The following is a 25972-nucleotide window of genomic DNA, read 5'->3' on the forward strand; positions in this document are numbered from 1 at the left end:
CGCGCCATAGGAACGGTGTCAACAACATAAAGTAAAACAGGGATTGGCCGTTGTTTTACTTGTTTGTTACAAGAGACAGGAGTCCCTGAAAAATTAGAGAGTTTTAATGCAATGAATATAGCCTCAATCAGTGCTATATTTATGCCAATATATCAAAGTGAAAGTGCAGTGCAAGAAGGACAGTGAAATCTAAAAAAGGTTGTGTTGAGAGTAAGATGTAATTCAATTCACTCCACACACCTAGATTAAAAAAAGTGTATCAAAGTTATAAGCAGTACCAACTAGTTGCTGCTAAATATGGGTCGACATGTTTCAGCCAACAGGGAATATTGCCCACGGCTTTCTTCAGGACCTTAGTTCTTCGAAATTATGCTACTGAGTCCCAGGAAGTACCGAGCAGGGTGGGTGGCCACTTTGTTTGGATGCCACAGTTTTTCACGTGTCTTGTTGCTTTATATTCATCAGCCCGAGTGAGCAATAGAGCTTCTAACTAGCGAGGCAGTCTCTATGATCAAGAGACATACCTCTGCCGAAGTTGGATACCAGATGATAGATACGATTAAAAGAGTAGCTCTGCTCTCACCATCTACCTCAGTGAATGAGGAAGGTTGATGGTAATCCACGCTCTGCTCTAAGGACGTCCGGGCCTGTTTGGCTTCATACACCTATTTCCTTCTTCTTTATCTTTTGTGCTGTCTGGTATTAGACCCCCAATTCTCTTGTGTGTGTGCATTTTCAAGAGAGGACAATATTCCCAGTATATCAGAGCTGCAAGCATTATTATAAAAATGTACTAAACACGCCATAAGCAGTCCAGAAAGATCGATGCTGATAATTTGATAAAAAGAATTAGTGGTCTTACGTTTTACAGAAGAGGAAGATTGTTTATTCGATACATAAGTACAGAGACTGCCCCTATTTCTACCGTGGCTGGATGGAATAGCTGGCAAGTTGTACGTTTTGAAGCCATTGAGATGACAAGGATCGATAACCCAGGTTTCTTGTAAACAGACAATAGAAAAATTACTTATAAAGTTTAGCCACTCTGGTAAATTGAGCTTGCTACGCAACCCTGCTACATTCCAGGAAATTGCTGTGATACTAGTATGGCCCGGGAGCGTGTTGTCACTCAATAGCTCTTTAACCTGCACAGATGGTGCCAAAGTTGTTAGATCTTCAGAGTTCAGATCCAACTGCGAGTTCATATCAGAGGACGGGGTGCCGGGTCTTAACTTTTGCGTTAGGGTGGCCTTTAGTGAATTATCATTTAGACAGTCTACCCCAGCAAGGTTAGAGAGAGTGTCAAAGCTATTAGGAGTAGGTATAGAGAATAGAGGAGTATTTGCATAGTTTACCCCCACTTTTTGGGGTAAGTGGTACAGTGTGCCCTGTGTTGGGGGGCAAGGTGGGGTCAATACATTCAGCTGACTGTAGCATTGTATAGGGGGTTTGTAGAAAAAAACAAGCGGGAGGACCATAATTTGCTCTCCATTTAAACTCAAAGACCTGAACATGCCCAGTATATCATTAACTAGTCCTGGTGATTTAAATGAGAGGACTATACAATCACCTGCAACACTTTGGGATCTCTACTGACCCAGCCCACCCGTCCGGCCATCTTAATGTCTGCAAAAATTGTGCCCCACAACCCCATTTTAGAATTTAGTCAGTTGAGAGATTTATTTCTTAGTGACTCACATGTTTCGTGCTGGGGGGCTCTGTTGGTGGAATGTTAGCCAAAATGTCCATTTAAGGAGTAACATCTGGTGGCAGATCTAGTCTGTCCCTGGAAAAAGAAGAATGTTTGGGAGTTCTGCCCCCGCATACGTGTTGGATTTGAGGATTATTGAAATCCTCTTATTAGGACCCCCCTCATATCTGTTGCCGGGAAAGCTTGTACCTGGGTCACTGGGTTGACATATCATGATGTGGCTTGGGAGGTTGCTGGGTCACTCCGTGGGACTCCTTCTCGGTTTGCTGAACTAGGGTAGTGCAAGGTATACCAGTAGTGTGAATAATAGTTTCTTCCCTTCCAGTCCCAGTACATGTATTTACCGAACCCAATCTTTCCACACAGGATAATACAGCACATTCTACTGCTTTTAAGCGATCGGTAAGGCTGCATATAGAGGTTTTAATAAGATCTAAAAGTTTGTGTACGCATGCCACTAATGAAGAACAAGACCGGGATTCTAATGGTGCAACAGGTGAACCCTTATTTAATTCTCTCGGTGATTTTGAACATTGTCCCATTTTCAAGGCAGTTACCTTCTTTGATGGCTCCGCTTTCCCATCACACAAAGTCATATTAGTCTTTGCCAAAGTAGGTTTAATGGTTTTGGAGCGCTTAGATGGAGGACTAGAGCTTAAGGTGACCAAAGTAGCCTTAGCAGAAGTTTGTCCTGACTCATCTTTATTAACGTCATCTTGGCTAGTGGATTGTAATTCCGGGCTTGGTTCCAAATCCAAAGGTGTCGGATTACATTTACTTAGTGATTACACCCCACTCTCAGTGCATATGGTTATTGTTTCCTCCACGCTTAGTATTTGCTTTTCGATGGCTCCCATTGCTCCAGTTAAAAAATTCATAATGGATTGCCATGATTTGGGAGGTGATTTGGCTAACGCAGAACTCGTTTTTTTCCTTTTCTCCATGACCAAATGATTTGTTAAAAGATATGCAGTTTCAAAAGCCTTAAGTAAACTCTCAGTCATAAACACGTCACCAAACAGGGGGACAAGCACAATTTGCAAATAACAGTACCTTTGTAGAAGAATCCTCAGATGCACAGGGGGTGGATGGACATCAGTCACAGCCAGATCTTGCAGCAAAGAGGGGTGGCCCTGCCTCCTGCTGCTGACGGGCGCAGACGGGTCCTCCCTTGGCCCGGGCTTCGCCCTGATGCGGCCGGGGCACTCCCGCACGCGTCCTGCGCTGCGGGATCCCTGGCCAGTATTAATGCACCTCCTGGCGTGCTAAGGGGACGGCATTGGCGGCGTCCGCGACACTTAGAATGCTGGGGGTGGTGGTTTTCGGCTCCCCCCGGTCACGGGCAACAGAGAAATGCAGGTAAGGGCTCCCACGCTGCGAGAGCCCTGGCCGGTATTAATGCGCCCACTGGCGCACGCAGGTGACAGCATTGGCGGCATCCGCGTCACTTAGAATGCTGGGGGTGGTGGTTTTCGTCTCCCCCCGGTCACTGGCAAAAGAGGAATGCAGGTAGGGACTCCCGCACTGCGAGAGCCCTGACCGGTATTAATGCGCACACTGGCGCGCAAAGGTGATTGAGTTGGCACGTCCGCGCCACTGAGAATGGTAGGGGTGGTGGTTTTCGGCACCCCCCGGTCAGGGGCAACAAAGGAATGCAGGTAGGGGCTCCTCTATCATCCCTGACCCCCTCTGATAGGTGGGTCACCAGAGAAGAGGTCCTTCCCCTTTCTAGGATTACTTAAGGGCTCCCCTGAGGGTGGGTCCTTAGATTCATTCCCACAACAACTTCAAGATCCAACGGCCTGTCATCTGAAGACTGTCAAAAGACTCTTCTGTTGGTGGACACTGGAACTCTGCTGTTCTTTAAGCCAGCCAGAAGGAATCTCCCTTGGAGTGAAGGAGTCACTTTCCTGCATCTGCAGGCACCTCTACATCGATGACCGGTTTGCTGATCCTTTTGTCCCACACACATCACCTGGCTCTGCAACACAGGTGGTGTTTTATTGGCTTTCTAGAGGACTGACCAGTATTCCCTGCAACTTGGGCGACTGTAATCCTTCTCCAGCCAACATCAACCACCTTCCTGTGCACCGCATCTGTTTGCTGTTATCAAGGCTTGTTGGCTTTCCTCACAAAAGATCTTCAAGCTCCAAGACGCCCCAGCCTCCAGCACTGCACAACTCCAAGAACGACATCCTGCCTGCATCCTCTGCATCGTGGAATTTCATCTCCAGTGTGCTGTAGAGGCTTCCCTGTGACTCCCAAGTCTGCTGCGAGGGTCCTCGAGGGGGCTCCATCAATTCCTGCTAGCTCTCCTGCATGCAGAGCACCAGACCTGACTTACCCTTACAGGTTAGTCCCACAGACCTTGCTGGTCTACCACACAGCATCTTCTCTTGTGAACCGTTGTTTGCATTTTGTTTGCGTATGCCAAGGTTTGTTGGTGGTCCTGCCAGCCACTGACCTTCCTGCGCTTTTTTGCCGGCATGGAAAAGCTTGTGGGCAGCTCCTGTTCTCCTGCATCATCGCCTGGGCCCCACAGCTGCTGCTACAACCTCACTGTGCTACAGCAAGAACCTCCAACCAGTGCTGGTATTGCGCTCCTGTACCTCCGGGTCACCTCCGAATGGTTTGGACTCTGTGCCCTCTGCTTTCAGGTCCTTCTCTTTTGAATTCCATGTCCTTGTTCAACTGGCCTGGTCCACGAGACGCTGTAACTGATAATCTTCCATGACCCTCAATTGACGTCTACGGGTGGTTCCGACACCCCTTCATCCCTGTGCACCTGGGCTCCCAGGTGTAGGTATCCTGGTTCCTGGGGTATTCACAGATGGGGTGGCTCTCCAACCTTCCTTGAACCAAGTGGTTCCTTCGGGGTCCAACGGGAAAGGTCCTAGAACTGTAGAATTCTAAATGCGACTTACCCTGTGTTATCCTATGAACGTTTGACCCGGTGTAACCACTCTGCACCCGAGCACCTTGGGGTTCCTGGCTACTTATCTTAGGTGGCTCTGTGTTACCCCTGGGGTCTTCCATCCTTGGGTACTAGTCCAGTTTTGGTACTTACCTCACATTCCACTATTGTAGTATATGGTGTTGCCCCCTGGTTGTTTTTCCATGATATTGACCTATTTCTGAAGTATTTCTTGTGTGAAATTGATATTTCCAGGTAGGTAATATATACCAGGTTAGTGTCTGGTGTGTGCTAATAAATACCAAGTATTATTTATACTCACCTGGTGTGGTTATTTCTTGTGTGAAAAGCTTACTGACTGACTATAGTGGTGTATGCACTTGCTTTACAACCCTCCTAAATAATGCCTTAGCTTCTCTCTACAGCTAGCCCTTGATAGCTCTAGTTTTGAAGGACCTGAACATTATCACTAAGGGTTGCCTGGACACAGTGCACAGTGCCTCACCATAGGTGGACACTGTATACTGAGCCAGCCTCCTACAGTAGTGAAGAAGGCAGCCGAGGTCCTGGCCCTTCAGCTGCCCTCTGTGGCTGTCAAGACAAACGTCTTGACTGAGGTGCTTCAGCCGGGAGTCACCCCTTCCAAACCACTATTCGCATTTATTGAAGCCCTCACAGATGGCCCAACCGGGGCCTGGTCCAAGCCCTGCAAAGGGACTCCTGTGAATAGGATCATTGCCCGCTGCCATCGCCCCACCCCAGGGGACGCCAACCTACTCACCCAACACTCCATCCCGGAGAGCTTGGTGGTCCAATCCTCCACATCCAAGCTAAATCCTGGCACATTCGATACCACTCCACCGGACAGGGAATTCAAGAGGCTGGATAACTTGGGAGTGAAGATGCTCTCTTTTACCAGAATGGCACAGCAGTCAGTGAACTCCACATATCTTTTGGACCGATACTCCCACTCGCTCTGGTACTCTGTTGCACCAGTGATGCCTATGGTTTCAGAAGAGGCCCGAGTCATACTCTCCTAAGCTATTGCTGATGGGAGGGATGCAGTTAAGTCTGCCATATGCTGTGGGCTGGATACGACCAACTTACTAGGTAGAACGGTTTCATTGTTGGTGGCCCTTAGGCATGACTCCTGGTTGAGAACCACTTGCTCTTCGGGAGATGTCCAGACCTCACTCATGTACATGCCCTTTGATTGCTCCCATCTCTTCGGAGACAAGGTGAACTCCGCGCTACAGTACTTCAAGGACAGCAGAGTCATGGCCAGGTCCTTAGGCCTTTTCATGACCCCTCGCCAACCCCAGTCTGCCTTTCACTCCTTTTATGGCCACAGAAGGGGCTTCCAGCCACGTCACAAGCCACCAAGTCACACACGTTTTGCAGCCCCTGAGTGGCTGAGGACGTGGTACCCACAGACCCTGTGGGCCAGACAGCCAGAGAGATGGGCCAGTCCACCCCACACCCCCTGGCAACCACAGCCCCCAAGCATCTCTAGTTTGCCCTCCGACCATCATGGGCATCCAGTGGGAGGCAGGATACGCGTTCACCTGCACCAATGGAGGTCAATAAAATCCAACTGCTCCGTTCTCTAGATGTCCGATGGGTCTACTCCCTCCCCTTCATGTCTACCTCTCCACTAATTGCACCCACTTGCGACAGAGGCTGACGGAGGACCACATCTCATTAGTTTTCCAGGAAGTGGTGTCTCTCTTGCTAAAGGTAGCCTTAGGGAGGGTGCTGGTTCAGACATAGGTCATGGTTGGTATTCCCACTACGTTCTGGTGCCCAAGAAGGATGGAGTCCTTCATCCTATCCTAGACCCACACCCTCACTATTTCTTCCTGTAAAAGGAGAAATTGAAAAGGCTCACACTCGCTCAAGTCCTGTCTGCATTGGACCCGGGAGACTGGATAGTAGTGTTGGACTTGTAGGATGCATAATTGCACATCCCGGTGCTGCCTGCCCAGCAACGTTACCTACGGTTCACGGTCATCCAAGGGCATTTTCAGTTCACCGTGATTCCCTTTGGCTTTACTAGTACCCCTTGGGAGTTCAACAAGGTGATGGCGGTAGTTGCAGCTCATCTGTGGAGTTTAGGGGTACCAGTCTTCCCTAATCTCAATAATTGGCTGTGGAAGGCAGGCTTGTCCAAGGCAGTCGTCCCCACCTCTAGACAATTGCGAACCTCCTGCACTCGCAGGAGTTCACCATCAACATGCCAAAGTTACACTTGACCTCTTCTCAGACACTCCCTTTCATTGGAGCTGTTATGGACACAGTGCAGTTTTGGGCTTATTACACCAAATTGCGAGTCCAAGATATCGATGCTTTGATACTGATGTTCCAGCTTCTCTCCTGGATTTCGGTGAACTAACTCTGAGGCTACTGGGCCTCATTGCAAACTGCTTCCTGCTTTGACACATGTCCGCTAGCATATGGAGGGTCTGCAGGGACTCTGTCTGACATGGTCCAGATCTCGGAGGGCCTGCTACAGATCTACAGTGGTGGTTAATGAACCACGATTGGGTCAGCGGCAGACCCCTTTCCTTTACCCAAGCAGATCTAACAGTAGTGGCAGATGCGTCACTCCTGGGCAGGGGCGGCCATCTGCGAGATGTGGAATCCGGACTTAACATGAACCTGTTGGAGCTCCAAGCGATCAGACAGGCATTGAAAGCCTTTCCACCCTTCATCAAGGGAAGGCTAGTAAAGGTGTTCGAGGCAAACCATTGCCTTGTAGTACTGCAACAAACAGGGCGGGGTGGGTTGCGGGATGGAATCATGGACCCATTGTCAAGAGGCCCCGCGTCTTTGGAAATAGCTGGAATGTCAGGACATTTCCCTGGTGGTTTAACACCTGGCGGGATCTCTGAGCACCAGAGCAGACAAACTCAGCCAAAGACACATGCGGATCACGAATGGCATCTCCATCCAGAGGTAATGCAAGGTCTCTTTCAGCAGTGGGTAGAACCTTGGTTAAATCTGTTCATCACCAACAAGAACCCGTAATGTCAGCAGTTCTGCGTGCTTGAGTTTCCAAGGTGGCTTTCACTTGGAAGCGCTTTTTTTCTCGGGTGGAGCTCAGGTCTCCTGGATGTTTTTCCACCTATACCACTCCTGCCCAGGGTTCTCAAGAAGATCTGGAACGACCGGGCCTCAAGTCACCCTTGTGGTTTCTGACTGGGCTTAGAGAATATAGTTTACTGAGCTGTTGAGCATGGCCATGAGTCCACCGACCAGGTTGCCCATTCAGGAGGAACTTCTGTCGCAGCAGCAGAAGAGAGTTCTCTACCTGAACCAGTCAATGCCCTGCATTCATGCGTGGAGATTGATCGGCAACAGTTAACAGCTTTTGACCTTACGCCCAAAGTCTGTAATGTCATCTTGGCAGCCAGGCACCACTCCACTGAGATGGTATATGCCTGCCTTTGTGGCAAGTTTGTGGCATGGTTTGCAAAAAAAGAGGTTGACCCCTTTTCTGCACCCCTTTCTCAGGTTCTTGTGTTTATTCTTTTACTTGCCCAGCAGGGCTCGGCTGAGGACACCTTAAAAGGCTTTCTTTATGCCATCTCTGCATTTCTGAGGTTGGAAGATCAATCATCCCTTTTCAAGTGCCCTATTGTACATAGGTTTCTGAAAGGTCTCCAACACTTGTTCTCACCTTCACTCTTCATCATGCCTCAGTGGGACCTAAATTTTGTTCTAATTTTTATCATGTGCGCTCCCTTGGAGCCATCACACAACTGGCCTATCAGGCTCCTTACTATCAAAAGGGCCTTTCTAATGGAAATAACATCTGCCCGGAGGGTCAGTGAGCTCCAGGCTTTGTCATCTAACCTCAAGATCTAACCAGTACTGTACCTCAACATCTTTCCAGACAAGCTGGTCCTTCGCACTAGAGCTTCCTTCCTTTTGAAGGTATTGACTCCCTTTCATGTAGACCAGCCCATCGCCCTGCCTCCCTTTTACACTCCACCTCATCCCTCTAAGAAATAGGAGCACTCCACCAGTTAGACTCAAAAAGACTGTTGTTGTTCTACCTTGACCACACAAAAGAGTTCTGGGTGGACAACCAACTATTCATGGGGAATGTTTGAGCCTAGAAAGCGAAGGCACTTCAGAAAAGGATCATCTCCCCTCTCAATGGATCATGCTCTGTATCTACATCTGCTAAGCAATGGCCAAGAAGGAACCCCATGGGGTTTACATGCTCATTCCACCACAGGCAAGGCTATGACCTCTGCGTTAGCACGCAGAGTCCTGGTCCTGGACATCTGCCAGGCAGCAACATTGCCATCCTTGCACACGTTTACCAATCTTTTTGCCAGCTCAGTCCTGCAGGACTTTTTAGTGTGATATTGTTTCGCAGACCCTCCTCCGGGGAGGAATTGCTTGGGTATCTGTTCTAAGGTAAGGAACCTGCAGCTAGAACTCTATCAGATGAACTAGTTACTTACCTGCTGTAACGCCTTGGCTGCTAAAAGCTCTATTTAGCCGCAGATTTCTTACCAACCCTCTTTTCCTCTCTGCTCAGTGAATAGACCCTAGTTTTCACACACCAGTGGTCAGTAAATTTCATGGCTCTGCTCTTCTGGTGGGAAAAAATGCAAAAAGAAACTGACATCAGCGCACTGGTGTGGCGCCTATATAGGCACCATGCATGTCACGTCCAGCACGGACGACGCCAATGATGCCATGCATAGCCGAACAACGCCACCTACCAGCAAGCAGGGGTACTGCTAAAAAAACAAAATTCGGATCCAGTCTGACGCCTGAGGCTAATTCTAAGGTAAGGAATCTGCAGTTAGATAGAGACTCTACCATATATGGTGTTACCAAAGGTAAGTAACTGGTTCATTAGTGACACATTCTTGTAGAATTTACATCATTTAGACACTGAAGTCAGAAGATATGTGAATAAAGTGCAGTATGATAGTTGGCTCTGAACCACTAAGGCAGCGCGTTGAAAAGAGAAGTCCAAGTCCTTACGCAAATCTGAACACTGAAGGTAACAAGGAACTGAAAGTTTGCCTATTATAGAGATCATGATTGGCTTCTGAACAGTTAGGAGAGTTATGCAGGGGCAGAGACATATATGGCTTCCAAACCAGCTTGAGCGCCTTGTACTGTTTCTTGTTTTTGGTAGATAACCAATTGTTATGTTATCAATCAATCAATCAATCAATCAACGGGGTCAGCGGCAGACCCCTTTCCTTTACCCAAGCAGATCTAACAGTAGTGGCAGATGCGTCACTCCTGGGCAGGGGCGGCCATCTGCGAGATGTGGAATCCAGACTTAACATGAACCTGTTGGAGCTCCAAGCGATCAGACAGGCATTGAAAGCCTTTCCACCCTTCATCAAGGGAAGGCTAGTAAAGGTGTTCGAGGCAAACCATTGCCTTGTAGTACTGCAACAAACAGGGCAGGATGGGTTGCGGGATGGAATCATGGACCCATTGTCAAGAGGCCCTGCGTCTTTGGAAATAGCTGGAATGTCAGGACATTTCCCTGGTGGTTTAACACCTGGCGGGATCTCTGAGCACCAGAGCAGACAAACTCAGCCAAAGACGCCTAGCGGATCACGAATGGCATCTCCATCCAGAGGTAATGCAAGGTCTCTTTCAGAGACCTTGTCTATTGTGCATAACACCCTAATCACCCAAGAGAGTATCCAGGTGCTTGCAGATAGGTATGCTGTGAGCCCCCAGAGAGAGGTTACTCGAAGAGCCAGGTCTTCAGCTTCTTGCAGAACTCTTCAATTGAACAAAGAGAATCTGATGTGTTGTGCCAGGTAATTCTGGGCTTTGGGGGCTGTGTGAGAAAAAGTGCGCCCGCCAGTTCTGTTCTTGTGTATTTGTGTACCTGTGCTAGTAAGAATCCTGTGGATCGGAGTTGTCTGGTGGTGTGGTAGAAGTGTATGCGAGGCCTGTGTTGTGTAATACTTGGTAAGTGTGTGTGAGTAGTTTGAATTCAGTGAACTTGGAAGCTCTTCAGGAGTTATTTGGTGCATCCAGCATAGAGTGTGTTGCTGTAATCGAGTTTGCTGGTTATCAGGACTTGTGTTACTGCTTTCCTAGAGTTTTCCTGTAGCCACCTGAAGATTTTTCATAGCTTTTGTCATGATTAGGATGCAGCTGGAGGTCACCGTGTTTATCTGGGCTGCCTTGTTGAGTTGGTCATTGGGTATTTTTCCTAGGTTCCTAGTGTGAGCGGTGGGAACAAGTGTGGGGTCAAGGTCTGCTTGCCACCAGGTGGTGCCCCATGTAGATGTCTTGTTACAGAAAGTTACCTCTTCAGTCTTTTGTCTGGCAGTTGGATCTCGTCCAGGTTGTCACAGCAGACATGCATCTGGCGAAGTTGTCTTCGGTTGCTGGGGGCATAATGTGTTGAACTGAGGTGGCATATACTCTGCCAGGTTGAATAGTGTTTGTGTGACAAAAGTGATGAGATTGTTCAATACATATATGGTCAAGGCCAAAAATAGCCTCTCACAATACTCCAGCCTGCTCATCACATATACATATATCATAGACCCAACCATTTGGACGAGGTGCATTGGCATATATCTGCAACATAGACACACAGGTGATAACGTCTAGCCATATATTTGAATAGATTTGTACTTCTAGGCTTCTGGACTTGGGTGAGTGTGTTAATGTGCTTGTAGTGAGTGAGAAGGAAAGCTGGGGGAAATGAGAGATGCTGGCACAGGAAAATAAAGGGTTTCCAATTTTGAAGAACTCAACATTAGTGAGCTGAGGACCATCCTCTGCCTTATTACTGTTATGCAAACAAAAGTTTGGGGTTTGGATTAGAGATGGAAAGAAAGGTACAGAGAAGAAAAATTAGTGTCATTGGCATACATATGTTGCTGCGATAGAAGGTGTTAAGGGATAACAGGAGGGGTCCCAGGAGCAAGCTTTATGGCAAAGCAACTGATAAGGAAAGGTGATGAGAGTGAAGAGCATCAGAAAACTGAGCAAGAGTGGATAAAGAGCCTAGAAAAGTCTACTTCCCTGTGATAAGTTGGCTTGGTATATGATGTCCACTAGTTAAAGTGGGTCCTTGCACCAGTCCAAACAACCCTTATGGTGATTTAAGAGGTCAAAGATAAACTTAGAAAGCTATAAAAGTGGTATTTGTGGAGAGCAGCCTTTAGGCTTAGTCTTGAAGGAATGTTAAGCAGATTGTTTTACCAGAATGCAACCTTAATGTATTGGTTAAACGAAAGGAGAACCACACAGTAGTTATACAAATATGTATTTATTGTTATAACACACCTTAAGTACCTCACAGTATCTGCTACACACAGATAAACACAAAGCACACACTACTGTAACACAGAAACAATCATTAAGTAGCACTAATACACAGTGGGCTCCCGGGGGAGACCAAACCATATACTAAAATAGTGGTGTAAGAACCATGCCTCAAGCCAAGACAGTGTCTAGAGGATGTAGAATTGCTGAGACCCCAAGGCACTACCCAATGTGAGTAAGTAGGGACCCCACGGAGAACGAGTGCAGTGGAAGAACCAACAGCGTGCTGCGTATAATTCAATGGGAGAGTCATGGTTGCAGTTTTAGTGTTTGTGGACCCTTCCCAGTGGATTACGAGGAAACCCTTTGGAACATAGAAGGTTGGAGAGCCACCCCACCCGTGGATACTAAAGTACCACAGTTACCTATCCCAGGGAAGCCGGGTGCATAGGGCTGAAGTGGCGTTGGAAACCGCTGTCGTTCTCAATGGGAGTCTTCAAAGAAATGCCACTGCTGGAAAGAAGAAAAGTCTATGGTGGAACCCACAGGTGGATTCTTATTGAAAAGAACCTGAAAGCAGAGGGGACAGAGTCTGGGTCACTCAGGACCAGGGGCTCGGTAGACGAATGCCCACCAATGTTGGGTGCTTCAGGTGTGAAGATGGAGACCTTGACTCTACAGGTACAGGGACCAGGAGACGTCGAGGATGACCAGGAGCCGGAAAGGAGCTGTCCCACGAAGGATGTCGGTTGCTGAGGGGTCGGTGTCTGGCGGGAGCACCAACAAGCCTTGGCAGCGGCAACCCACGAAGAAGGTCAAAGAGGGTTACGGTCTGGCCCAGCAAGGACCAGGGGACTCACCACAGCAAGGGGAGTCGGGGCAGGCCTGGAGCAACCAGGGGAGCCCAAGAAAAGCAGTGTTGTCCCTCCAATGGACCCACAGGTCAAAGGCACAGGAGTCGCAAGGGGACCTCTAGCTGTTTCAGAAAGTCACAGCTTGCAGGGCACAGAGTGTGAGGAGGCCAAAGTCCTTTGTACGAAATGTGCGCAGAGGTTGGGGCTATCGATAGCCCAATACCCTTAGTTGGGGAAAGCCAACAAGCATATGCACTTGCAAATGTACGCAGTGCACAGAGGTTCGGGTTATGTGGTCTCCACGATGGATACTGGCCTCAAACTTGGTGAGAGAGCAGCTCGACTGCAAGGAATGTAGGAACCCACCTCCTGTGTTGCTGGAGCCTTCAGAGTCCCTATGAGCTCAGGATCAGCAGACTGGTCAGTTGCATTACGGTGCCTGCAAATGCAGGGGAGTGACTCCTTGACCCCAAGGGAGATACTTCAGTTGTCATTGATGCTCCACAGGTCCTGCACAGAGACTGTATGGTGCACAGGCACAGATGATGCTTTGGACGGAGAGGGAGACGAAGTCGGGCCCAGTCGAAGTCCAGTGAAGTCCAGAGTGTCCAGACAGTCGAAGGTCAGTGGTTTCTTGATCCTAATGTTGTCCACGTCGAATCTGGGGTCCTACAGCCAGGTAAGCCCTTTTGTACCCACAGGAGAGGGTTGGACAGAGGGGAGGATACTCTCCTGTCCTTTGTCCGGTTTCATGCCAGAGCAGGAGCCAATGGCTCCCAGGACTGGTTTGAACTGGACTATGCACATGGACACCAAATGTGCCCCTCGTGCAGACTTTCAGGCACTTTGGAAGTGCCCCCACCCAGCTCCAAATACACTAAACCCTGTCTGGGAAGTGGTCACACCTCCCTGTAATAGAATGCCTATTGTGCTGCCTTCCTCTGCTCGAGCTTGGCTCAGCAGCAGGAGGGCAGAAATGTGCTTCTGGTCGACAGCAACCATTTTGTGCTATCCGGGTCGAGAAGGCTGGTACCCGGAAGACCAGGCTTGCTTCTGAAGGATGGAATCATACCTACCACACCGGTTACTGGTTTGGAGGTATGATTCCAAGGTGTTTGATACCAAACACGACATGGTTTACTGCAGCGGTTTTCGAGATAGCTTTTTACGCGAGCATATAATGCACCTCTACCTATATGTCGGGCTGCATCACCGACAACCCCGGAGGAATTGTCTCCAAAGGCTGCAGGAGTGCTCTGCTCGTTCAGGGGCACCCTCTCACATAAAACCCAGCACCCTGCCTTCAGGATTGTCAAGGCCTGCTATAGGGGTGACTTTTAGGTTTGAAGTGTAGGGACCTATAGATATAGTAAACCTATATCTAGAGTAAGTCGTGCATGCACCATCTTACACAGGCTGAAATGGCAGGCCTGTAGTTTCATTTTGCATGGCCTCTCATGGGTGGCATAATACATGCTTTAGCTCATGGGAAGCCTCTGGGGTACCTATGCCCAGGGTACATGTGTAACATTTACTAGGGACTGACAAGGGTACCCTAGTATCCAATCTGGAGTGTAACTAAGTACATGACATAAAATTTTAGGGAGAAAGTAGATAGACTGGGGTCCTGATTAGCAGGATCCCAGTCAGACTAGTCAAAAACAGTATAGCATCAAGCAAAAAGTGATGGTAACCATAAGAAGCAGATCCTACTTTCCTACACAACCCCCGGACGCTTTTAGATAGAACAAACCTTGACCAGTCGAGTCTTCATTTTCTAAGTGGAAATATCTGGAGAGTCCATCTGCATTGGTATGGTTACTCCCAGGTGTATGTTCAACTTTATAGTCCATCCCCTGTAGAGAAATGGACCACCTCAAAAGTTTGGGGTTTTCACCCTTCATCTGTTTTAGCCATAAGAGCAGCTTATGGTCTGTCTGAACAATAAAGTGAATGCCAAACAAGTATGGCCTCAGCTTCTTCAGAGCGTAAACCACAGCAAAGGCTTCCCTCTCAATGGCTGACCAACGTTTCTCTCTGGGGGTCAACCTTCTGCTAATAAAAGCTACTGGTTGATTCTGGCCCTCTGCATTAAGTTGTGCCAACACAGCCCCTACCCCTAACTCAGATGCATATGTATGGACCATGAATTGTTTGGAATAGTCAGTACTTTGCAAAATGGGAGCAGTGCACATGGCCTGCTTGAGATCATAAAATGCCTTCTGACAGCTAACTGTCCTCTGAACTTTCTTGGGCATTCTTTTTGATGTAAGGTCATTCAAAGGAGTCACTATAGACCCATGTCCTTTTACAAATCTTCTGTAGTACCCAGCCAGGCAGAAGAAAGCTCTGACCTGAGTCTGGGTAGTGGGGGCAACCCAGTCCATGATGGTCTGGATTTTGCTCTCCAATGGTTGAACCTGACTTCCACCCACAAGGTGGCCCAGGTACACAACCTTACTCTGCCCTATCTGGAACTTGGTGGCCTTGATAGTGAGACCTGCTTTCTGCAGAGCCTCCAAAACAATCTTTTGGTGGACCAGGTGATCCTCCGAGGTGGAACTAAGGACAGCTAGATAATCAAGATATGCAGCACCATAGGCTTCCAGGCCTGTAAGGGCTTTGTTCACCTACCTTTGGAATGTGGCAGGTGCATTCTTCAAACCAAAGGGCATTACAATATATTGATAATGCCCACTAAGGGTTGAAAATGCTGTTTTTGGTTTGGCATCCTCAGCTAATCTGATTTGCCAATATCCAGCAGTGAGGTAAATGTGTTCAAGAACTTGGCTGAGGCCAAAGTTTCAATGAGCTCATCTGCCCTAGGAATAGGGTAAGCATCAGTTCTAGTGACTGAATTGAGCCCCCTGTAGTCCACTCAAAATCTAATTTTACTCTTACCGCTCTGGGTATGAGGTTTGGGTACCAGGACCACTGGACTAGCCCAAGGGCTATCTGAGGGTTCAATTATTCCCAATTCCAGCATCTTTTAGACCTCAGTCCTGACACAATCTCTGACATTGTCAGGCTGCCTGTAAATCCTATTTTTAACAGGTAGACTCTCACCTGTGTCCACTTCATGGGTACACCAAGTGGTCTGACTAGGAGTCAAAGAAAATATGTGCCTGTATTGATTGAGAACCTTCCTGCAATCAATCTGCTTTTGCTCAGTGAAGCTGCCTGCCAAGGCTACACCATCAACTGAGCCATCATCAGGGTTCTGTGAGAGGAGATCAAGGAGTGGGTCACTCTCTTCCTCCTGTCCCTCATCAGTAGCCATGAGAAAGTCCATGTCTGACCTGTCCACATAGGGTTTGAGCCTGTTTACATGGAGCACCCTATAGGGACTCCTGGGAGATCCAAGGTCCACCAAGTAGGTGACCTCTCCCTTCTGCTCAAGAATAGAATGGGGTCCACTCCACTTGTCTTGGAGAGCTGCTGGGGCCACAGGCTCCAACACCCATACTTTCTATCCTGGCTGATAGACAGTCAGGACAGCCTTTTGGTCATGCCAAGCTTTTTCCAATTCTTGACTTGTCTCAAGGTTGTTGCTGGCCTTCTTCATGTACTCAGCCATCCTGGAGCAGAGACCAAGTACATAGTCCACTATGTCTTGCTTGGGGGGTAACTCCCATCCCTACTTCACTAAACACAAGGGACCCCTAACTGGATACCCATACAAAAGTTCAAGAGGTCTGTAGCCAGCCCCCTCTGGTGGGACCTCTCTGTAGGCAAAGAGAAGGCAGGGCAACAGGACATCCCATTTTCACCTAAGCTTTTCTGGGAGGCCCATGATCATGCCCTTTAGGGTTTTAGTGAACCATTCAACCAACCCATTGCATTGTGGGTGATAGGGTGTGGTGAATTTGTAATTCACTCTACACTCCTTCCACATTGGAGTGATATAACTAGACATGAAGTTTGTACCTCAGTAGGGTAAGACCTCCTTAGGGAAACCCACTCTGGAAACAATTCGAAGGAGGGCTCTGGCCACCACAGGAGCTATGGTGGGTCTAAGGGGTATAGCCTCTGGAAACCTAGTGGCATGGTCCACCACCACTAGAATATAAATGTGCCCAGATGCAGTTGAAGGGTTCATGGGACCAATTATGTCAATCCCAACCCTCTCAAAGGGAACCCCCACCACAGGTAGTGGTACAAGGGGGCCTTTGTGGTACCACCTGGCCTACCACTGGCTTGACTGGTGGTACAGGAGCAACAAACCTCCTTGGTGTCTTCTGACATATGAGGTCAGTGAAAGTGTGGGACAAGCCTGTCCCAAGTCTTTTTTTGGCCTAGGTGTCCTACTAAGGGAATGTCATGTGCCAAGGTGCGTAGGAAGCCCCTAAACATCAGAAGTATGACCAACCTCGTGGTGGCACCAGGCTTGGGGTTTCTACTCTCTGAGTAAAGGAGTCCCTCATCCCAAAAGATCCTGTGGGACCAGCAGCCTCAGCAGCAGCTTGCTGTCTGAGGGGTTCAAGAGAAGGGCAGGTTTTCTTCTCCTGGCTCAGATCTGCCCTGGAAGGGCCCCCTTTCCCCAAGAGCTAAACCTGATCAGGTTCCAGTTCATCTGAGACAGTTCCTTCACAGGGACTAGGATCATCTCCCTCAAGAGACTGATCCTCTCTCTGAGTGTGGGGGGAAGACACAGCTTTCTTTACCCCTCTTGCTCCTTCTTTTGGAAGGTACCTGGTCCATTCTTTCAGAATCCAGGGCCTGTACAGTAGACACCAGTTTGGCCTGTGACCTGGTCACAGCAAACACATCTGCAGAGATGCCCAGCATTGCTGCATGAGTGCTTAGTTCCACTTCAGCCCAAGCTGAAATTTCCAAATCATTGCCCAATAAGCATTCTACTGGAAGGTCTGAGCTAACCGCAACGTTCTTTGGGCCAGTTACCCCTCCCCAGCGGAAATTAACAACTGTCAAGGAATGATCAGTCCTGACCTTGTTATCATTGGGCACTTGGTATATCTCACCAAGAATGATCATTTCAGGGTCCACGAGATATTGTGTCACCATAGTGACACTTGCCTCTGTGTCCCTGAATGCCATGGCCTTACCATTAATCAAAGGCTGCTGTCTGTTTTTGCTCAGGTTACTGTGACTGACAAATAAGGTGGCAATATCCATGCCACCATCACAGACAAGTACAACCTGAGCTGGAGTTCTGGCTAAACCAGAACCCATCTCAGTGCCCAAGGTTAACCATACTATTCCCTTGTTCCCTGAAACTGTACTAGGGGGAGCAGTTGCCTTAGAGGCAGTGGTGCTTGGAGTTGAATCCTAGGCATTTGGACAATTGGCATCTTTTGTCCAATGGGTCTTTTCTTTACATGAGGAACACCAAGGTTTCTTTTTGCCTTTTCCTTTGTTGGATTGTGACTCCCCCCCCAGATGCAGGTTTTTGTGGCCCTGATAAAGACTTGTCATATTTACCCTTGTCCCCACCCTTATCTGAAATGTTAGTATCTTCCTTCTTTTGGTCACCACCATGGTTCTGGTTTCTCTGCTTCACTATGGTTCTGACCCTCCTATCTGCCTTCTTTCCTAATTCTTGGGGAGAAGTCAGATCTGAGTCAACCAGGTATTGACACAACAACTGATTTTGGCAATTATTAAGGATCTGCTCCATCATAATTAAATTGTACAATCCTTGAGATTATTCACTTTGCTGCCAAGCAACCAGCCTTCTAGAGCCTTAATGGCGCTATCGACAAAGTCTACCCAGTCCTGATTCTGTGCCTTCTGGGTGTCTCTGAACTTAATTCTATACTGTTCAGTGGTTAAGCCAAACCCATCAATGAGAGCACTCTTCAGGACTGAATAATTGTCAGCATCCTCTTCTATAACAGTGAGGAGCTTATTTCTACCTTTCTCAGCAAAGGAGAGCCACAAGTTGCCCACTGCTCCTGAGGGACCCTCTGAACTTTATAGGCCCTCTCTAAAGCAGCTATCCATTTATGGATGTCATCCCCAACATGGTAGGGAGGGACAATCTTGCTCAGGTTCCTATCGTCAAAAGAATGTTCTTTAACTCTAGGGACACTGTTGCTGCCACCATGAGACTCTAGTCCCAACTTTTTTTTAGCTCTCTGGACTGCTAGGGACTCTTTGTCAAGGGCCAATTGCTCTTGCCTGAGCCTAAGCCTAGCTTTACAAAGTTCAAGAAGGAAATTGCTACTTACCAGTATGCATCTGTTCTTGGCATGTAGAGCTGTAGATTTGTTTACTTGTGCATAGATCGCCATCTGGTTTTGGGTTCGGATGCTTGCACTTTGTTTTTGTCCTGGAAGAAGTCTTTGTAGTCATGAGGTAGGTGACTCCTCCTTAGGATGATAGTGCGCATGGGCATCGACTCCATCTTCAGATTGTTTTGCCATGGAAGGTTGTGATGGAGTTAGTAAGAAATAGCAAAGGATGTATATGTGATGCCCTCAGGTTCCAGAGTGGACTGAGGGCGGTGGCGAGTTGGATGAATGTAAACTGTCTCCAGCTCAACGCTAAAAAGACTGAGGTTATGGTCGTTGGGAAGGGGCGGGAACTGTGGGGAGACAGTTGGTGGCCACCGGAGCTTGGGCCGGTCCCAACCCCGGTTGCGGAGTTGAGAAATTTGGGAGTATGGCTGGAGCCTGCCCTCAGTTTCGTGGGGCACTCTAAGAAAACTGCGGCCTGCTGTTATGGGGTTCTTCGCGGCTTGAGATCCGTCCTGAAGTTTTTTGACCCTCCAACGAGGCAGCTGGTGGTTCAGGCGACTGTAATCTCACGCTTGGACTATGCCAGCTCCCTCCTGATAGGTGCTAATCAGGCGGAAATCAGCCGCCTCCAACACGTTCAGAACGCAGCAGCCAGAGCCATAGTTTGCTTGCCCAGGTCTTGCTCTGTCGCCAGGACTCTCCGTTCCTTGCATTGGCTGCCGGTGAAAACTAGAATTAATTTCAAAGTTTTATGCCTGGTTTTTAAGATCCTGAAGGGCTCAGCCCCCCGGATTCTTCAAAATCTCTTGTCGTTTTATGTACCAACTCGCTCTCTGAGATCAGTGGGCCAAGCACTCGTGGTGGTCCCGAGGTTTAAGCTTTGTCGTATGGGAGGTCGGTCCTTTCGGGTGAAAGCAGCAGTACTGTGGAATTCTCTCCCGTTGGAGATTCGCCTGATGGACGACCTTCTGGCATTTCGTAGAGCTTTAAAAACCGCATTATTTTAACTTTTCCTTCAGTGTTCCCCGTTTTTTCCCTCTGCTGTTTGTTAGGTGTGGCTATGATTACCTTGTCATGCGCCAGGACGCCCCTTAGCTGGGGCAGCTGTGCGCAATACAAATGCCCCTAACATAACATAACATAACATATATGTGTAATGTGTCGAAGTAAGATAGTACTGGAACAGATAGAGATATCCGGGGGGGCGGGTGGACGTATACGAATCTATAGCTCTACATGCCAAGAACAGATGCATACTGGTAAGTAGCATTTACCGTTCGAGGCATATGAGCTGTAGATTGTATACTTGTGCATAGACTATACAGCAGTTACCTCCTTAGCGGTGGCTATCTGTATCTGTTGCAGTGGTTTGAAAAAGTGTTCTTAATACAGCCTGGCCAACGTTAGCTTGGTGCTTTGCTTGCACGTCTACACAATGGTGCTTTGTGAACGTGTGTGGTGTAGACCAAGTTGCTGCTTTGCAGATGTCATCTAGGGGAATTTTCCCTAAGAATGCCATAGACGCCCCGAGTTTACGTGTGGATTGAGCTCTAGGGGGAACGGTTAATGTGCGTTTAGCTTTAGCATAGCATGTTTTGATGCATTTACAATCCACCTTGCAATCCCTGTTTTTGAGATAGGATTGCCTTTATGAGGTGGGGGAAAAGCTACAAAGGATTTTGTTCTTTCAATGTAGTAAAGTATTGCTCTTTTTAGGTCTAGCGTGTGAAGAGCTCATTCTGGTACTGAGTCTGGTAGAGGGAAACAAATGGGAGTTCTACAGACTGGTTAAGGTGGAAAGGAGACACTGCTTTAGGTAGAAATGTTGGGTTAGTGCTAAGAACAACGTGGTTATAATGAATTTGCAAAAATGGTTCTTGTATGGTTAATGCCTGGAGTTCACTGACTCTTCTGAGAGAGGTGATTGCCACCAGGAAAGCTACTTTCCAGGTGAGAAATTGTCATTCGCATTTATGCAGAGGTTCAAATGGGGGACCCATGAGTCTGGTAAGGACCACATTTAAGTTCCATATAGGTGAGGGTGGAACTCTAGGTGGGATTATTCTTTTGAGTCCTTCCACAAATGCTTTGATAGCTGGTACTCTAAACAAAGACAAATGTTGTCTGTTTTGGAGATAGGCTGCTATTGTAGCAAGATGTAGTTGAATGGATGTATATGCTAGTTTACAGTGTTGCAAGAGGTAACAGATGATGTTTTGAATAGAAGCATCTAGTGCGTTGATTTTGTTATTTGTACAGTAAATGACAAATCTTTTCCACTTAGCGGTATAGCAAGCTCCAGTGGTAGGACATCTAGCCTGTTTAATGATGTTCATGCAGTCTGGCGGGAGATTGAGGTAGCCAAACTCTAAGATTTCAGGAGCCAGATCGCAAGATTGAGTTGACTGGGATCTGGATGCCTTATCTCTCCATGGTTCTGAGTGAGAAATTTGGGTGAGAGACGTAGCTTTTGATGGGGAACTACTGATAGTTCCAAGAGGGTTGTGAACCATGGTTGTCAGGCCCATGTTGGTGCAACCAGGACCATTGTGAGGGAATGCTGTTTGAGCTTCCAAACCACTAGCGGAATGAGTGGGAGAGGCAGAAAATTGTAAGCAAATTTGTCTGACCAGTTCATCCATAGCGCATTGCCTTTGGACAACGGGTGTAGATACGTGGATGCGAAGCTTGGGCATTTTGCGTTTGGTGTGTGGCGAACAGGTCTATTCCTGGGTAGCCCCACATTTTAAAGAATGGAAGCAGAACTTGAGGATTAAGTTCCCATTCATGGATCTGCTGTTTTTGACGACTGAGCAGATCTGCAATCTAATTGTGTACTCCTGGGAGGTGTTCTGCAAGGAGGTATATGTTTTGTGGGATGGCCAATCTCCATATGCTTTGAGCTAGGTGTGAAAGCTGCAGAGAGGGTGTGTCCCCCTGTTTTTGTATGTAATACATTGCTGTCATGTTGTCTGTACGGATCAGGACAGCTTTGCCTAAGAGGTGGAGTTAAAATGATTTCAATGCTAGGAAGATCGCTAGCAATTCCAGATAATTTATGTGGAATTGTTTTTGTTGAGGGTTCCATAGGCCCTGATTAGTATGATTTTGAAGATAAGCTCCCCAGCCGGTGAGCGTTGCGTCTGTTGTGAGCACTATCTGTGGAACCGGGTCGAGGAACGGCCGCCCTTTGGAAAGGTTTTGAGTGTTCCACCACTGCAGAGAACGATGTGTGCGGCTGTCCACCAACACCAGATCTGTTAGTTGCCCTTGAGCCTGGTTCCACTGACATGCCAAACACTCCTGTAAGGGACGCATCTGGACTCTTGCGTAAGGGACTATGAAAATGCAAGAAGCCACCATCCCGATTACCTGCATGAATATTCGAGCTGGTAATGAGTGTTGAGGACAAAATTTTGATATGAGGGCTTGCATGTTGCTTATTCTGATTGGGTTAGGATATGCTAGAGCTTTTGAAGTGTTTATTGTTTATTGTAGCTCCTAGATATTGTTGTGTTGTGGACGGTTGGAGATGGGATTTGGAGAGGTTGACTGTGAATCCCAAATCGTGCAGCAACTGTATGTGTGTTGAACACAGCTGCTGTGTGACTTGGCTTTTAAGAGCGAGTCATCCAGGTAAGGGAAAACATGAATATGTTGTCTTCGTAAGTGAGCCGCCACTACTGCGAGGCACTTGGTGAAGACTCTGGGTGCTGTGGTTACTCCGAATGGGAGGAGTTTGAATTGGTAGTGTTGTCCGCTTATCACAAACCTGAGATATTTCCTGTGAGCGGGGTGAATGGGAATGTGAAAGTAAGTGTCCTTTAAATCCAGAGTGGATAGAAAGTCGCCTTGTTGGAGTAGTGGGAGTACCTGTTGGAGGCTGACCATATGGAAATAGTCTGACTGATTGTATAGATTTAATGGCCTGAGGTCTAGTATTGGTCTGAGACAGCCATCCTTTTTTGGTATTAGAAAGTTAGTGAATACACTCCTGTGCCTTGATGAGGCAAAGGGACTGGTTCTATTGCATGTTTCGGTAATAGGGAGAGAACCCCTTGTTTGAGAAGAGTGAGATTTTCTGAGGACATTGAGCGTTCTCTGGGAGGGAAGTTTGGTGGAGTACCAGTGAGTTCCAGGCAATAACCATACTGGATAATTTGTTTTACCCAGTTGTCTATTGTAATGGAATTCCAGACAGGTAGAAACTGTGATAGGCATCACCCGACAGGAGTGGAATGGTTGGGGGTAGCGGGGGGAAATCACTGCTTGGTTGCAGGGGAGGTGCATGTGGAATCATTTTTGCCTCTTTCCCTATTGTTGTTTCCTCTATATTCTCCTCGATAGTACCCCCGGGAGGAGGAGGGCTGATTTTGGTTTTTGTAATTTGAGAAGGTAGTCTCTGATTACATTGTTTTGGAGCGACGAAAGGAGCCTCTGTTAAAGGGTAGTAGTAGGGCTCCCATAGATTTGACAGTTTCTGTATCTTTCTTCATTTTTTCTAATGAAGAGTCTACATTTGGTCCAAAAAGATGTTGTTGGTCAAAGGGTTGGTTTAGTATAGCTGAATGTACCTCTTGTTTGAATTTGGAGATTTGAAGCCTAGCATGGCGGCGTGGCAGGATGCTGATGTTGATGCCACGGAATGCTGTGTCAGCGGCATAAAGTGCACATTTTATAGAGATGTTTGTAATGAATTTACCCTCTTGAATCAGGTCGTTAGCTTTACCCTTGTATTGATCTGGTAAATGCTGTATTAGCTTTTCTAGTTCATCATAATGCACTCTGTCATAGCGTGCTAGCAGGGCTTGCGCATTGGCAATTCGCCAACTATTAGCGGCTTGTGACGCAATTCGTTTGCCTGATGAGTCTATAAGCTTTGACTCCTAATCAGGAGCAGGTGTGTCGCCTGTGGCTTGTGAATTGTCTCGCTGGTGGGCTTTAGATACAACAAGGGAGTCCAGGAGGCATTGTATCTAATGCCCGCGAGTGAGGGGACTTGGCCTCTAATATAAACTGGGTCCGTAGGAGCAGCTTTATATTTTTTATCAACTCTTGGGGTAAGTATTCGTGCTCTAATTGGGTCCTTGAATACGTCATTAGTAGGCTTTAGCATGCCTTTTAACATTGGCAATGAATTAGTAGATTTTTGGGATGGAGCGAATGTTTCCATGAGGAAAACCTTCTCTAATGGGTCAGTGTGTAATTCCACTCCATGATTTAGAGCAGCCCTATTGATAAGCTGTGCGAATCCTAAATTATCATCAGGTGGTGATGGTCTGGAGGGATATAGGTACGGATCATTACTATTATCTGGGTCTTTATCATAGTCAACCCATGGATCTGGGTCTTGTGGTATGGTGTGATGTTCATTATCCCCATCCCATCCCATTCCCGTCCTTGTCCCCATCCCCATCAGTATCGTCATCTGTGTCATTATCACCTTGTGGGTCAGGGTAGAAAGGAGGCGGTGGTGAGTCATATGGATAAATTAGTAAGTTAGGATCAATAGGTGGAGGAGAGAGAGATATGTAAGGGGAGAGGAGTTAGTACCCATGTCCTTACTCTTTTTGGGAGGTATATGGTGTTCCTCTGAAATGTCCTGCTTTTGTTTCTTAGGAAGGGTTGCTACAAGATGTCCAGTTGTTGGATCAATATGCAATTTCTTTTGCTTGGGATCCATTGGTTCTTGTAAAGGAAGTTCTTTAGGTGGTAATTCCTTCTCTTTGGGTGTTTCAGAGGGTATTTTATGGGTAGTCTGTTTTTTCGGTTCTGAATCCTTTGGTGCATGTTGTTTATGCTCCAAAGGTTTGTGTAAAGGCTTGTCTTTTGTAACTTTCGGTTCCGAAGGTTTGTCTTTAGGTTTTGAATCCGAAGGCTTATCTTTGGGTTTCGGCTCCGAAGATTTGGGCTTAGTTATTGCCGGTTCCAAAATTTTTGGTTTATGAGATTTCGTGTCGGAGTCTTTCGGTGCCGAAGATGACTTCGGTGCCCGTATCGAAGCATTGGATCCATTCTTGGATATGGTTTTCGTGCTGGAGATGGAGTTTCGGTACCGTGGGGACGGCTCAACCCCAAGCTGGAGGCTTTGTCTTTTGGTTTCATAAGCGGGCAGGAGGGTGAGGCATCTGAACCATGTTTTTGGTGTTTCCCTAGGCCTGAGGGCGAAGGTAGTACTGGAGCCTTCATGTGTTTTTGGGTGACTTGGGGCTTCTTACTCACAGTTCGTTGACCTGGAGTGATGTGAGAGTGATGGAGCAAGGATTCGAGGAAAAGAAACTTGCTTGGATCAACCTCTGATTAACAGATACTAATGATAAGAAATAGTAGATAAAAGAGAACTAACATAAACACGACATTTACATACAGGGAAAAGAGCTTTATGCATGCTTAAATAACAAAGAATAATTGCTACGTAACAGAAATCCCGCTTGAAACCAAAAATTGTTGTGCGCATGTGCAAACCAGAACCGCGCAAATATTCATGTGACTAACCCATGTGAGAGAGAAACTCTCACGCATGCTCAAAGAGTTACTAACTGTAGGTCTCAAGGCACCGCGTGCCTGGCATATGCTTGCCAGAATTTAAAGAAAGCTGTCACTGCTAATGCTTTTGCTGAACAAAGAAAAAAATAACATGGGATAGAGTAGAAGTGGGTGGTGAACAGTGATAATAACATATTTGAGAAAATAACATCTGTTTATGATTCCTTTATTAATAGTGTGCGTTTGGACCTGATGTGCTAAGCTAAGGCAAAAGATGGAGATTGAAAAGTATCACAAGCTGAGTCTGCGCACTGAAGTTTTGAAGTGACCCGCTGACTGGACCATTGACAGGCTGCCAAGAGCCAAGGACAGATGACTGGGAATGCTCTTCAACTGTAGAAACTACATATCCATTTTTATCTAATCTGTTTCTTGAATGTGTGTGAAAGGAAATGGCAACGAAAAATGAACAAATTAAATAGGAAGGGTTTGTTAGACAAAAAGTTAATTAAGAAATCGAGAATGACAG

General features: G+C 47.3%; 1 long non-coding RNA gene across 1 annotated transcript in view; it reads left to right on the plus strand.

Moving 5' to 3' along the window:
• LOC146862104 (uncharacterized) overlaps window positions 1-25772 on the plus strand; it is a 41998-nt gene extending 16226 nt beyond the window's left edge. Inside the window, exon 3 of the long non-coding RNA XR_014978380.1 lies at window positions 25680-25772. This is a non-coding gene — a long non-coding RNA (uncharacterized LOC146862104). The remainder of the gene's footprint in view (window positions 1-25679) is intronic.
• Window positions 25773-25972: the final 200 nt, after the last annotated feature.

The sequence above is a fragment of the Triturus cristatus genome, chromosome 2_2 (genome assembly GCF_964204655.1).
Source record: "Triturus cristatus chromosome 2_2, aTriCri1.1, whole genome shotgun sequence".
Taxonomy (NCBI): domain Eukaryota; kingdom Metazoa; phylum Chordata; class Amphibia; order Caudata; family Salamandridae; genus Triturus; species Triturus cristatus.